This window comes from Microtus pennsylvanicus, chromosome 6 (assembly GCF_037038515.1).
Source record: "Microtus pennsylvanicus isolate mMicPen1 chromosome 6, mMicPen1.hap1, whole genome shotgun sequence".
Taxonomy (NCBI): Eukaryota; Metazoa; Chordata; class Mammalia; order Rodentia; family Cricetidae; genus Microtus; species Microtus pennsylvanicus.
In genome coordinates this window covers 70,836,003-70,849,764 of record NC_134584.1, presented here as the reverse complement: position 1 = coordinate 70,849,764, position 13,762 = coordinate 70,836,003, and positions in this window count along the sequence as shown.

The window sequence follows — 13,762 nt, the reverse complement described above, 5'->3', positions numbered from 1 at the left end:
TGGAGTTGGTTAGCCATTTGGGCAAGAAACTACTCTCGTCTGGACTATTACATAAACTGGACAGGAAGAACACTCAGAGAGAGGACTGCTGAACTTGCCTAAAGGTGAGATGTTCCTTCGGGGTTCCTGATTCATGAAAGAGTCTGTGAGACATTGTGAAGGACACAGAAAAAAGTGACTGAAATATCTTTGAATTTTCCTGCTTCATGGAAATGTCTGCTGGATACTATGGGCCTGTAGGCTGAAGATGGATGCCCCAAAGGCACAAAAGAAATTTGGGTGACTGTCCAGACAGCGAGATGTCTCTGTCATTTCTAGAGTTTTGGAAGTTGCTTACTTCTTGTTTCTTAGGTAATATTATATCCTTCTGGAATCTTTGATGGAGTTGAAGAATAGATAGTTATAGTTTTCCATTGTTATGATAAAAGATAAAATAGATATAAATATTGTAACTGTAATTATTGCTTGATAAGTGTTTTGTTATATTTAATTTTACTATGTAAAGTTAAAGCCTTCTTTTTGTTCAAACAGAAAAAGGGGAAATTATGTAGGAGGGTCATCTGTCTATGGGTTACTTTCACTGGTCAAATAAAGAAACTGCCTTGGTTTTTTGATAGGACAGCCCTTAGGTGGGTGGAGTAGACAGAACAGAATTCTGGGAGAAAGAAGGCGGTGAGGCAGACGTCATGAAGCTCTGGCCCTAAATGGTTGTAGGTTAGAATCTTCCCGGTAAGCCACCATTTCATGATGCTACACAGATTATTAAAAATGGGTAATCAAGATGTGAGAATTAGCCAATAAGAGGCTGGAACTAATGGGCCAGGCAGTGTTTAAATGAATGCAGTTTCTGTGTAATTATTTTGGGTGTAAAGTTGGTGGGAAGTGGCCCACCACTCTCCTTTTACAACTCTCATTCATTGGCCATGACGTTTCCTGTGATGCTTCTGATTTTAATTGTATGAATACCCAAACATGGATAGGCATAAGATTTGACTATTTCCCTAAAAGTTCACTTAGAGAACATGGTTTGCTTTGCTATGCATGGAACCCAAAATGGTCCAGCCTGGGATGTCAACCTGCTTCTCCCTTGGTGTTGATTATGCTCTGGGATGTGTTGGTTCCAAAAGGGCAAGAGTTTCTGGGGAGCTATATGTCAGAGTGTCCTGAATGTTTCATCCAAAGAAGGGTGAGTGTGCAGCTCCATGCAGATGAAGGTCCCAGGATACTATGGCATTTCTATATTGCTCAAGACAATACAGCTCTTATCCCTACACTTGCCTGCCTCAGTTATATGTATTTTTTATTTTTATAGTTTATTCAATCGACATTTCAGATTTAGATATTTCTATCAGTATACTGTCATACTCATGTTTTTTCCTTGGCTGTGTCCATTTTGCTTGTTAAGCTTAGAAGAAATAATTTTTTTCACTCTTGTTGCAATGTTCTTTCTCTAGGATGCTGCTTCCACCATTGTTTCCTGGCCTCAGAATCCAGCTTCTTCAGTCTTTTAACTGGACTGAAGCCCCAATCTCTCTAGCAATCTTCCATGCCTTTAGCATTAGATTAGGACTACTAAAGCATTCAGCCTCATGGACTGAACAACTATGGGTTCTAAGCCTCTCCATGTGCAGGTGACTATTGTCATACTACCATCCCATAGGCAATCTAATAAATCCCACTTTAAGATATGCATTCATTCTATTGGCTCTGTTTTTCTGGGTGTCCTTAACTAATTCTGTAATAATAGGTATCATTCTAGAGAAATAGGGCTGTAAGGATGAATTTCTTCCATGGTATCTCCCATTCAAATAATCCTAAAGTAAATGAAAACTCTGCTAGTATCATAAGGAGGTTTGCTAAACACAGTGTGAACCTGTTTAAAGAACTATGCCTAATAAACTCATTTGAGGGATGATGAGATGGCTCAGCAAGCACTTGCTGTGCAAGTCTGGTACCCTGAGTTCCAGCCCTAGACTACACATGAAGTTAAAAAGGAATAATTGATTCTGCAGGTAGTCCTCTAACTTCTGCATGCATTCCTACACACACACACACACACACACACACACACACACTACCACCCCTCTACCCACCTCTGCCACCACCCCTTCATTTGATACTTCCTTCTGGATTACCTCTTTTTGTGGAGAGCAGCAAACTCAGTGACTGTTAAAGTCAGGCACCAGCCTATTCTAACTTACTCAATATTGTTCAAGACGGCAGTTCTCGGGCTATGCCTCATGAGATCACACACTTCCAATGATGACACACAATAGACACTTCTATCTTAGTTTCTATCGCTGTCATAAAACACCATGACCAAAAGCAACTTAGAAAAGAAACCATTTGTTTCATTTTATATTTCCATATCACAGTTCTTTATTGAAGGAATCAAAGGCTGGAACTCAAGGCAGGGACCTGGAGGCAGGAACTGAAGCAGAAGTCATGGAGGAGTGCTGCTCACTGACTTGTTCTCATCTCTTGTTTAACCTGCTTTATGTAAAACTCAGGACCACCTTCCCAGGAGTGAGCCCAGTCCCTGCGGTCACTAGGCCCTCCCACATTGGTTATTAATCAAGACAATACAACCACAGACATCTCTACAGGCCAATCTTATGAAGGCATTTTCCCAGTTCTGATTCCATTCTCAAATATCTGTAGTGTGTGTCAAGTTGACAGAAAATGAATTAGAATAATTACCATTTTAAAAAGAAGAATGGAGACTGTCATATATTGAGTCTCCTTACAGACTGTATGTTTGAATGCTTGGTCCACAGCTAGTGGAACTGTATAGGAAGTATTAGGAGATTTAGCCTTGTTGGATGAGGTATGCTAGTGGGGTTGGGCTTTGACATCAAAAAGCCCAGTCTTACCACAGGGCAGGAAACCCTGACAGCTCTTTGGACTGGAAAGGGAGGGGGAGAGGAGTGGGGGGAAGGGGAGAGGGGTGGGAGGAGGGGGAGAAGAGTGGGAGGAGGGGGAGAAGAGTGGGAGGAGGGGGAGAAGAGTGGGAGGAGGGGGAGGGAAATGGGAGGCTGGGAGGAGGTAGAAATTTGTTTTTTTCTTTTCTTTATTCTCCTTTTATCAATAAAAAAATTTTAAAAAAGCCCAGTCTTAGATCCTTAGATCTTCCTCCCTCTCTCCCTTTCTCCCTCCCTTCTTCCCTTTCTCCCTCCCTACCCCCCTTCTCTCTGTCTCTCTCATCTGTCTTGTAGTGGTTATCTTAAAAAGTAAGCTCTCAGCTACTGCTCCAGTATCATGCCTGGCTGTCTGTTGACATGCTCCCCAACATGATAGTCATGGCTTACCTCTGGAATGGTTAGATCCCAAATTAAAGGGTTTCTTTAAAAGTTGCCTTGGTGATGGTGCTTTGTCACTGCAATAGAAAAGTAACTAAGACAGAAGTTGATCCCAGGAAATGGGCTATTTCTGTGAAACAGCTGATTATACTAGTTGTTTGGAGGAATGCAGACTTTGGAACAATGAACAAGGAAAACAGTCACATTCTGTAAGTGGCGATTATTAATAAGCCTTCCTAGAGGGTACTTAGAAAACATTAGTGCTGAAAGCAATGTGGTTTATGGAAGCCCAGCCCAAGGCATTTCAGAGGGAAATAATATTAGCAACTGGGCTGAATAGAGACCATTCTAATGATTTTTTTTAAAGTATGTGTCTGCTTTTCATCCTTGTTCTCAGAATCTGTGTGAGATTAAATTGAAGAGTTTTGACCTAGTTTCAAAGATAGAGATTTCAACCTAGTATTGACTCTGTCAGTGGTTATCAGTGATCATTCTTGTTCAGGTCTACATTAGAAAAGAACAAATGGGGCAAAGTGTATACTTTGGAAATAAAGAGAGGACCAGAAAGTTAGTGCATGGTATGTGCTGAAAAAGGTAAGGAGAAATGAAATAAGGAGAGTGGTGCCCTCGGGGTGAGACTCCCAATCAGTCAATCCTATAACTTGTGAAAAGAACAGGCCTAAGAAATTATCTGTTCCTAAAGATGATCCACAAATCAAAGCTTATGCCACCGTTATTCAAGGAGGGGCCAGGTACCGTCCCAAGCAAGCAGCAGAACTTGGCAGCATCAGCCAAAGTTCTGGCTTTAGAGTCATAAAAGGTACAGGAGTAGAAGTGATGTGTAAGGGTCTTCTATTTTGAGTTGATTTCATTGGTTAATAAAGAAACTTCCTTGGCCCTTGATAGGACAGAAAATTAGGTAGGTGGAGTAAACAGAACAGAATGCTGGGAGGAAGTGAGGCAATCGCCATGCCTCTCCTCTCTGGGCCAGACTCAATGAAGCTCCAGCCCAAGATGGACGTACACTAGAATCTTCCTGGTAAGCCACCACCTCGTTATATGGGTTAAGCAAGATATAAGATTTAGCCAAAAAGAGGCTAGATATAATGGGCCAGGCAGTATTTAAAAGAAGACAGTTTCTGTGTAATTATTTCAGGTAAAGCTAGCTGGGTGGCGGGAAGCGGCCCCGCCGTTCCTGCTACATAAAAGGGTTGAGGAATCTTCCTCCATAGTAAGGAAAGCCACTAAAGCCAGACGTGGCAGATGGGTACCTGCATGGCACCCAGAAAGGTCATTATGTAAAGTTATGTAAGTGTGACCTGGGTTTCATTAAAGACTCCAAGATACTGGAGATGTCAGAGTCATGGGATTCCTACCAAAGAGGGCTAAAGACAGAGCTGAACCAGAACAAGAGAGACATATGCTACAGTCAGCAAAGATGGAAGGGCAGAGCCATCTAAGCCCTTTGACATCAGAGACAGAGCCTCGGGATTTGAAGTTTGTCCTACAGGGTTTTTGTCTTGCTTTGGTCCAGTATTTCCTCCTTATGCTTCTTTTTCTCCTTTTTGTCAGGGCAATGCATATTCTTTGCAATTGTATGTTAAAAGTATAAAATTTGGGTTTTATAGAAGGTTACTGTTCAGCTGCAACAGCTCACACCAGCCAAGAAAGCCCTGTTCTTGCCTACCCAAACCCTGCCCTCTCAGAGAAACCAGGGAAAGCAAGCCTAGTTCCATAGCAGCAAACCAAGCCTTCTGTTGAAAAGTTTGCCGTAGCTGGAAGCCAACTTGGGGCACCCCTACAGGGTACTTAAACAACCCCCTTTAGAACACCATGTGATTTCTCTCCTGCTCCTTTTCCCATGAGTAACCCGGGAGCTCTTTGCTCAGATCAAACCTGGTCCTTTACTTTTTAATTTGAATGGATTTTGCTCACTAAGTTGGCAGAGAAACCTACTACTGGGGATACAAAAATGCCTATCAGTTACAATTAAGAGATTTCCTTGAGTCTCAGAAGATCTTGGTCTTTGAACTTTAAAACTATTCAGACTGTGGAAGACTATAGAGACTTTTGAAGTTGTACACTACATCATGCATTATGATATGACCACGTGCCTAGGGGGCTAGAGTTGAATGTGGTGGTTTAAATGAGAATGGCCCTCAAAGACTCATATATTTGAATGCTTGGTGCACAGTTGGTGGAATGCTTTGAAGAAGATTTAGAGGTGTGTCCTTGCTGAAGGAGATACGGCACACTGAGTGAGCGTTGAGATTTAAGAAGCCTACTCCATTCCTTCTCTGTCTTATCACCCCCTGTCCCTCATCTCTCTGTCTTGTGGTTATTATCTCAATGTGTAAAACACTCAGCTCCTGCTCCAGCACCATGTCTGCCTCCCTGTTGTCATGTTCCCTGTAACTTATGGTCATGGACTCTAAACCTCAGGAATAGTGAGGACTCAAATAATTGCTTTCTTTTATATATTGCCTTTGTGTCTTGGGGTTTCTACTCTGTGGAAGAGACACCATGACCACAGAAAACATTTGACTGGGATAGCTTACAGTTTCAGAGGTTTAGTCCATTATCGTTATGGCAGGACATAGTGGTATGCAGGCAGATATGGTGCTAGAGGAGAAGCTAAGAATTCTCAATCTTTATCTACAGGAAACAGGAAGTAAACTGTGTTACTGGGCATTGCCTGAGCATAGGAGATCTCAAGACTCATCTGCACAATGTCACCCTTCCTCCAACAAGGCCCCACCTCCTAATAGTGCCACTCCCTATGGGGACCATTTTCTTTCAAACCAGCACATTGGTCTTGGTGTTTTGTCACAGCAATATATACGTAACTAAGGAATACAGTGTAGAGACAGGAGTACAAGGAGGAAATACTGGACCAAAGCCAAACCTAAACACAGCAGGGTAAACACCATATCCTCTAGTGAATAGACTCTAGTCCAAGTCCAGTGTCAAAAGGCTTGAATGTCTCTGCCCTTCCATCTGTGCTACCTAAAACATACTTCTTTCTCCTGAGCTTGTTCATTCCCTGTATAATGGTTTCCTTGGCAAATATCTCTTGAGTCTGACATCTCCAATATCTTGGGGCCTCCACTGTAACTGAAGACTCACTGTCATAACTTCACACAGTGCCTTCTCAGGGTCTCTATGGTGGTGTAAATGAGAATTCCTCCACAGGCTCATATGCTTGAAATCTTGGTGCCCAGTTGGTTTAACTGTTTGAACAGTACTGAGGGGTACATCCTTGTTGGAGGATGTATGTTACTGTGGATGAGCTTTGAGGTTTCAAAATCTCTGGCCCCTTCCCAGTGTTCCTTTTTTAATTCCAAACAGGTCAGAATAAGACTACTACCAAATTGGAAGCAAGCTGGGATGCACTCAAGAACTGGCCAGCAACTGTTTCCTAAATCAGGTTAAAGAGAGCAGCCACAAGTCCATTTCTTGGGCCTCTTTTAAGGAGTGAAATCATGAGTAGTTACAAAGTAGGTTTACAGAAGAGAGACAATGGATCAATAAGAAAGTATGTTAAAAATCTCAAAAAACACCATATGATTAGAAAGGCTGATTAGGGAGGTTTAGAGATGGTCAGGGCATTCTCAAAAACAAGTCAAGGTTATGGGTTAAGGAAAACCAGGCTCTTGAAGACAGATTTTAAAACAGTAACTCTGCTCTTAAAATAAATAAAAATCTATTTTTAACAATATATAATGGTTTCTGCCTTCAAAATAGAGTCAAGTAAGTTCCTCACCTTCTCTGCTTTCTGTTTGTGAATCAGCCTGTGAGCTCTCAGCTGTTGCTCTTGCCAACCTTCTGTTTTACCGTCATGGACGCTAACCCTCTGAAACCAGAAGCCTAATTGAATACTTCCCTTTTAAAATAGCCTCAGTTGTAGTTTTTATAACAGCAATTGAAGAGTAACAAGTACAGAAGTTGGTCCCAGGAAGTGAACAATCACGCTAACAGACTGTGTTTTGTGGGACAAATGTGAAAGACTTCTTTCATACTTTGGCTTAGAAAAGCAGTTGGATGTTGTGAGTACAGTTTAATGGGTCATTCTAGTATGAGCTTTGAAGGTAGTCGTGCTGAGAGCTATACAGACTGGAGTTCCAGCCCAGGAAGTTTCAGAGGGAAGATTAACCACTGACAATAAACTGTTATTGCAATACTTGGGGTGCGGGGATGTAGCTGCTTTCTGATTTATCCTAAAAATTTGCCTGAGGCTAACTTGAAAAGTATTGGATGGAATTCTTTGGTAGAGGAGATTTCACAACAGCCTGGTAGTGGCTCCTTTACATGGTTGCTTGTAATTCCTCTTATGTGGACCTACAATGAAAAGGAGTAAACGGTGCAAAGCAAAACACAAAAGGTAGAGTTTGGAGAGGAAAAGAGTACCAGAAAAAGAGACTTTTTCTGAAAGAGATGAGAAGATTAAGGAGAGGCTGGATCTACTTCGGAACAAGGAAAGATGCCCTCAGGGCAAGACTAAAGCCTCCTAAGCTTCCAACTTCTTAAAGGAAAAGGCCTATGGAAATGTCTGCTCCTAGGAAGGAAAAACATCAATCAAAGCTGCTGCAAATGTCATTCAAGAGTGGCTGGGTAAACTCAATCTTCGTAGCTGAACTTGGTGGTATCCTCTGTGTGGTTCTGAATGTACAAGCATTAGTGATACAGGAGTGAAGTGGTTATGGAATCTTCTTCTGTGGTTATAGAAAGCCACTAAGACCAGCATGTGGAGTCTGTGAACAAAAGCTCTTAAAGATCATTGCATTGAACTGGGACAGTAATGGGTGTCTTGAGTTGTAGATCCCAAGGGGTTGGAGCCTCCAGTGCTGGGATATATAGACCAATGAGAACTGAAGAAGGGGGTGTTTAGTGGTTTGAATGAAAATGGCCCTCAAAGGGAGTGGCACTAGTGGGAGGTGTTGGCTTTGTGTCACTATGGGGGTGGGCTTAGTGGTCTTTTTTTGCTTAAGCTTCTCTCAATATGACTGTCAGTTCACTCCCTGTTGCCTCTGAGTCAAGAAGTAAGGACTGTCAACTCTTGAAAGTGCATCTGCCTGCACATCATCATGTTCCTTACCATGATGATAATGGACTGGACCTCTGAAACTGTGAGTCACCCCAAATAAACATTTCCTTTATAAGATTTGCCATGGTCATAGTGTCTCTTCACAACAATGAAAATCCTACCTAAGACAGAGTGAAAGCAGTCCTAAATTGAGAGATTTACCTTTTAGCTAAACAAGGCTGGAAGGGCATAGCCTTTGACATAAGTTGTAGTAGGAAGGAACGGGCTGCATCCAGCTCCAGACTGGCTTACACCTGGGCCAGAGGGGTGCTTGTCATTCGGGCCACCCAGCTAGCTTATATCTGAAATAACTGCACAGAAAACTGTATTAATTAAATCATCACCTGGCCATTAGCTCTAATTTCTTATTGGCCAACTCATACTCTTGATCTAACCCCTTTCTATTAACTTGTGTTCACCACAATGTCATGACTTACCATGAAAGATTCTAACCAGCATCAGTCTCAGGCAGGAGAATCATGGTGTCTGCCACTCAGCCCTTCTTCCCAGAATTTTGTTCTGTCTTCCCTGCCTACCTGAGTTCCGCCCTATCAACTAGGCCAAGATAGTTTCTTTAATAAAAAATAAAAGCAACGCAAATACAGAAGGACCTCCTACACCAATAAGTCATGGAGATTCAGCATTTGGAGTTTGCCCCTCTGGGTTTTGAGGAACCTGCCTAACTACACTTTGAAGACAGGAAAGTGTGGTTAAAAATGAGTTTCTGCCTCTAATTCCTGAAACCTGACTGGCACCAATCAATGATCTTGACTGTTTTTGAGAACACCTAAACTCTCCCTAAACTTCCTGTCTTAGGGTTTCTATTGCTGTGAAGAGACACCATGACTATGGTAACTCTTATAAAGGAAAAGATTTAGTTGTGGTGGCTCACTTATATTTCAGAGAATTAGTTCATTATCATCATGGCAGGACATGCTGACATGCAGACAGATATGGTGCTGGCTGCATCTTGATCAGAAGGCAACAGGAAGTGAACTGAAACACTTTTTGTGGCTTGAGCATATATGAGACCTCAAAACCCACCCCCACAGTGACATACTTTCTCCAACAAGGCCACACTTACTCAACAAAGCCAAATCTCCTAATAGTGCCACTCCCTTTGAGGATCATTTATTTTCCTCAATAATTCCACATTCCATTCTTTGGCTACAGAAGGCTTGTAGCCATATCATAATGCAAATATGCATTCAGATGAACTTCAAAGCTCCCCATAGTCTATAACAGTCTCAAACTTGCTCCAAATTCCAGAGTCTAAAATCTCATTGGAGATTCATGCAATTTATTAACTGTAATCCTCTTGTAAAATCAAAATCACAAAGCAGTTCACATATGTATAACATATAATGTCACAGGACATACATTATGTTGCAGGGAAGGTAGTATAGTGAGGAAATACTGGACCAAAGCAAGACTGAAAAACAGTTGAGCAAACTCCAAACTCTGCATCTTCATGTCTTATGTCAAAATACTCTTCAGATCTCCAAGTTCTTTTGACTTTGTTGGCTGCAACATACTTCTTTCTCTTGGGCTGATTCTACTCACTGTGATCATTTCTCCTCAGCAGGTATCCCAAAGCTCTAGCATCTCCAACACCTTGTGGTTTCCAAGATAACAAAGGTTTCAGCTTCAAAGCTTTACACTATGGCCTCTTTGACCTCCATTCAGGGGCACCACTGACACATGCCTGTCCTCAGCATCTTTCCGTAGAATCAGAGTCAAATTCTATAGCAACTATTTTTCTATCCTTAACTCCAGAACTATGTGGACAAAGCTACCAAGTGCTTCTATTTATTGGACTGGAATATAGCCCCCCCCCTCATTCAATTCATCTTCACCAGCTTTCTGTCCTTCAGTGGCTCTGCTTGGTTGTCCTAAAGCTGAATCTGTAGACCAAGATAGCCTCAAACTCAGAGATCTACCTGCCTCTGCCTTCTGAATGCTGTATTAAAGGCATGCACCACCATACCGGGATCTAAGCTTTTCTTTAATTCCTTTTTCTAAGTTGAAAATGTAGCTGAGTAGGATATTACCCACTTCCCCCTTTATTTCATGTTAAAATCTGTTTATCTCCTTGAACACAGGACTCTGTTCCTTTCTACTTTCTGGTGCTCCTTTTCTCCTCAAATATTTTCCTTGCTCAGTTTGCTCCTTTTCACTATAAATGTTCATTAGAGTTAACATTAGTAACCACACAACAGACTCTATACTAAGTTGTTTCAATATTTCCTCTGTCAACAGAATTAATCCAAAACTCTTCACTTTGGTGTCAGGCAGACTCTTAGGACAAGGGCAAAAGCAATCACATCTTTCACCAAAATATTGCAAGAATGATTTCTAGGAAACATATTAATATCCTTTTCCTCTGAAACCTCTTGATCCAGGCACCCACAATTCAAATCACTCTCAGTACCACTATCTTCAATGTTTCTACTGGGATGGCCCATTAAGTAACACTAAAAGCACTCAGCTGCTTTTCTAATCCATAGTTGCAAGGTCCATATTCCATCAATCAAAAGCATCACCAGGCCTATCACAGCAATACCAAAGTCCTGCTATCAATTTCTGTCTTAGTTAGGGTTTTATTCCTATGAAGAGACACCATGACCATGGCAACTCTTTTAAAGAAAAACATTTAACTGAGCAACTTTCAGTTCACACTTTAAGTCCATTAACATCATAGTAGGATATGGTGTTGTTCAGGTAGATATGGTGCTGGAGAGGTAGCTGAGAGTACTATATTTTGTGAACCAGGAAAATGAATTGAATTATATATGAGGGTTAAACAGGGCCAAAGAGAAACTTTTAGTGACTTTTTACAAAGATTAACAAGGGCTGTACAAATAAGAGTAACAGACCCAGATGCTAGATGAGTACTTATTGAATCTATGGCTTTTGGAAATGCCAACTTAGAATGTAAAAAGATATTGGGCCTTTAAAGGTTAAGTCAGCACTAATGGATGAATGGATCCTACATGCAATGATCATCGAGACATTTGATTATAATGCTGAATCTTGGGTAGGAGAAGCAATCTCCAAAGGTATAAGGAGACATCAAAATGCCAAATGTTTTAATTGTGGTAGAATAGAACATTTGAGAAGGGATTGTAGAAGAGGAATAATGTCTTCTTTGGGAATGGCAAGAATAGGAGGACTCAGCCTTAAGATATATGTAGAAGGTGTGGCAAAGGCCAACCTTGGACCAATGAAAGCAGATCAACAAAAGACAGACAAGCCAACCCAATGCCATCAGGAAATTCCTTAGGAGCCTCACACAAGGCCCCCAAGACAAAAATGGTTCACTCTTTCCCAGTCACTGTGGAAGACATGTCTCACTATAGCCTTCTGTAAAAGATTAAACTGTTCTGGATGATGGAATAAACATGGAGAATAAATAAAAAATTCCAATAGGTGCTATGGGACAATGGTTTCTGTCCTGTCAATTGTATTTTAATAAAACACTGATTGGCTAGAAGCCAGGCAGGAAGTAGAGGCAGGACAACCAGGAAGGGAGTAGAGGCAGGGTGATGAAAACAGGAGATTTCTGGGAAGAGGAAAGTTCTTTCCACAGTCATGATCCAGTCACAGAAGATGCAAGATGTGACTGATTCACTGAATAAGGTACTGTGCTGTGGGACAGTGGTCTGTATCATGTCAATTATGTTTTAAATAAATGCTCATTGGCCAATGATGGAGGAAGGTCATTGGTTAAGTAATAAAGAAACTGCTTGGCCTCATAGGTTAAAACATAGGTGGGAGGAGTAAAGAGAACAGAATGCTGGGAGGAAGAGGAAGTGAGGTAGACGCCTCAGCGATGAAGCTCTGACCTAGGATGGACGTAGGCTAGAATCTTCCTGGTAAGTGCACCTTGGGGTGCTACACACATTATTAGAAATGGGATAGTCCAGGTACGAGAGTTATCCGAAAAGAAGCTAGATATAATGGGCCAAGCAGTGTTTAAAAGAATATAATTTGTGTTGTTATTTTGGGGCATAAGCTAGCCAGGCGACCAGGAGCTGGGGAGGCAGGAACACAGCCCGCAGCTCCTACAACAGAATGGCGCACAACGTGGGGCTTTAACCCACGACCCTGGGATTAAGAGTCCCATGCTCTACCGACTGAGCTAGGAAGTATTTTAATAAAATACCGATTGGCTAGAAGCCAGGCAGGATGTAGAGGCAGGACAACCAGGAAGGGAGTAGAGGCAGGGTGTGTCTGTGACTTCAAGGTGTGGTAGCACACACCTTTAATCCCAATGCCTGGGAGGCAGAGACAGGCGGATCTCTGAGAGTTCAAGGACAGCCTGGTCTACAGAGTTATTCCAGGTCAAAGATACAGAGAACCTGTCTCAAAAAGCAAAAAATAAAAGTAAAATAAACAAAATAGAGGTTAAAATAAAGCACACAAAGATGGAAAATACACAGAGAATTTTGATACTGTATGCTATTATGCTCTTTTTGAATTGTTTGAATGCTGAGGAAAGAGCAAAAGCTACTAAAAGATATTTGTTTATAAATGCTGCTGAACTAATCCAACATAGATATTCTGAAAATGCCTTGACTTTGAAATTTGGACCTAACGACATGATGCTTTGGAAAAGAGTTTATTATTTTGTTTTCACAGAGGATGAGACCCTGTTCATTTCTTCTATTGCGATATGGTATGATAGACCACGACCTCCCGAAAAGTTTCTGTGAACACCCTCAAAAAATTACTTCACTCAACTGCCAACTGAGATAAACCTGGCACACAGGTTACACCCTAAATGATCTGATTAACAGTGCCCCCATTCAACAGGAAGCAGTTTGGAGAGAAAAAACTGCGCCCATGTTCCCAAAATATTGTTTATAAATGTTCTTTTTCATTTAAAGGGGGAAATGATATAGGTAGGAATAATTTGCATTGGTATGGATTTTAAGGTCAATTTTGTTATATGTATATGTATTTCTTGATCTTGATTAAGGTATTGTGATTGTGTAGTTCATTTTTAAAATGTAATGTATAATTAGGAAATATAGGTTGTTGATGGATAATCATAAATAATAGTCAAGTTTGTAGTCATGTTACTTAGATTTCTAGATATATAGATATATATTTCAGATAGGCATTCTTCATATCTTTCAAAGACTGAAGAATATGGCATTTAATGTTTTAATAACTTAGGACTTTTCATGACAATGAGACATGTCTGCTCCTGGCAGCACCAATCTACTTCGAAAGGAAGATGGGCATCGAAGAGGATCCTTACGGAGTTTGATAGCCATTTGGGCAAGAAACTGCTCTTGCCTGGACTGTTGCATAAAATGGACACAGAAAACCCGCAGAGAGAGGACTGCTGAACTTGCCTAAAGGTGAGACTGTC